Raw genomic sequence first — 2488 nt, 5'->3', positions numbered from 1 at the left:
CAAGGCAACCATTCTCTCCCGTTGCCGGGAGATGCTGACGTCATAAAAGGAAGAAGCGCCGCGTCGTTCCGGAGGGATGGTTGACCAACCTGGGTAGGGCACTGCGCAGAGGGGCGCAGCAGTGGAGAGGCAGGCTTTCCTTGCTTCGAATTGTAACAGCCCCTTTTTTGTTATAATAATAAGCTGGTAATACTAGAACTCGGCCTCTGTGTGTGTCATTCAGTGAATTGAGAGGGGCGGTAGACGCAGGCTAGACAAAACAAAGCAATAGGCAAGTAACCTGTGAAATCGGGGGCCCCAGAAGATGCAGTGATTGCCGGATTTACGTATAAGCTAAACAGTCTATAGCTTAGAGCCCCACTCTCTTGGGGCCCCCCAAAAAATTTAAAGGGGAAAAAATGGGTGTACATTTCCAAAATATAAGATAAAAAAGAAATAAAACCTACATACAGCAACAGTGTTCTGTGTTGTGTAGGCTACTTTGATGTAAGTAATGGGCCCCACCTGCTGGCCTGCTCCCTAAAATATCACTGGTTTGCTCATTTCTCTATATAGGGTGCCTACATTCTCCATGTGCAAATGGTTTTAGATACCTATTAGGTCCATAAATTACCATATAGCATAGTTGTTGTTGTTGTCGTTTAGTTGTGCCCGACTCTTCGTGACTCCATGGACCAGAGCACGCCAGGCACTTCTGTCTTCCACTGCCTCCCGCAGTTTGGTCAAACTCATGCTGGTAGTTTCAAGAACACTGTCCAACCATCTCATCCTCTGTCGTCCTCTTCTCCTTGTGCCCTCAGTCTTCCCCAACATCAGGGTCTTTTCCAGGGAGTCTTCTCTTCTCATGAGGTGGCCAAAGTATTGGAGCCTCAGCTTCACTATCTCAGGTGCTCACTGGAAGGACAGATCGCGAAGCTGAGGCTCCAATACTTTGGCCACCTCATGAGAAGAGAGGAGAAGATGGTTGGACAGTGTTGTCCAAGCTACCAGCATGAGTTTGACCAAACTGCAGGAGGCAGTGGAAGACAGGAGTGCCTGGCGTGCTCTGGTCCATGGGGTCACAAAGAGTCAGACACGACTAAACGACTAAACAACAACAACAACCAACAACCATCCAGGGATCCTGTACCTTTAAAGTCCTGCAATAAATGGCACAAAGAAAGGGCTCAAGTTCAAGGCAGTAATTGTGAGCCATATTCAGTGGTGCAGCAGATACCCATGCACATGTTGGCGATGACTTTCCTGTCCCTTCCAGCCCCTCTCCTGTGTGCTGTCAAATTCAGCTTTAGAGAGTTGGGGGGCTCTCTGGAACAAATTTGGGGTGTGACTGAGGAGAGGAAACAGAAGTCTGGCTGTGCTGCTAGAGAGTTGGGTACAGCTCTGTGTATTTGAAGCCCCAAGTCCTTGTTATTTATTCCTAGCCCCGCATTCCTCCCCCTTCATATTGCAGAGGCTGGTGACTGAGCTTTTCAAAACAACACTTCCTGTCATATGCCAATAATGTTCCAGATGATTTTGTGGACCCTGCAGAAGCTCAGTATGGTATAAAATAAATGGCACAATTTGTTCTTTGAAAAATCAAAACAAAACTCTAAACTTCCATTTAGTTTTCACAGAGGCATCGCTTCCTGTAATTGATGGTTACTCAGATACTGGAGCCAGCAAACTGTGAAACGAGTGAATGGAACACGCAAGGAGAGAAAGGAGGCTGATTGTGGAACTCTGAAAACAACAACACACCAAACATCTGTTTTGGCTGCACAGACGTCCCATGGCATTCATCAGTGAGAATTAAAGAAATTCATCCAAGTGCACATACATCACTACTTTGTCATGGTGAGGGTTTCCAATGCAGAAATAACAATAAAAAATAATGATCCTATAAATGTAGGAAATGCTTTAAAAATGTTGAAACTCAAGAGGACTAGGAATTGAAGGAGGAGGAGAAGAATATAAATCTGCAGTTCCTGATAGATGATGGAAGCTCTGAAATCTGATGAAGATTGTTGGGAATCTTAGCTTTAAAAAACAAGGCCAACACAATATTGTTATGGGTTTGGGGGTAGATCTAAATGACTCCCAGGCTCCCTTCTCATCCAGTGATTCTTGTGTGTTTAAGACAAGACTGCTAAAATGGCCAAACTGGTCACATGGTTAGCCTGATAAATTCTCTTCTGTTATGAAGATTATTGATGGACTGCATCCATGGCCAGGAAATGTCCGAATGGGATGCCCCTTTGCTCTCCATCCTAAGGAATGTGCTAATTTGGTCTATAGAAGATATGAACAAAGGAGGCAGTTGGTAGTTAACACTTGAGACGGTTTGAGAACAAGGTCAGAACTGTAGGATTTTCTGGGAGGTCTGAAGGAGGCGCTGCGTGCTGCCTCTGAAACATAATGGGGTAGCAGTATACGTTGGAATGGGTTCAAACTGTGAAACCTCCAGGTATGCTATATATGTATAAATAAACCATTTATCATAACATGG

Source organism: Podarcis raffonei, chromosome 2 (assembly GCF_027172205.1).
Source record: "Podarcis raffonei isolate rPodRaf1 chromosome 2, rPodRaf1.pri, whole genome shotgun sequence".
Lineage (NCBI taxonomy): Eukaryota > Metazoa > Chordata > Lepidosauria > Squamata > Lacertidae > Podarcis > Podarcis raffonei.
This window is presented reverse-complemented; position numbering follows the sequence as displayed.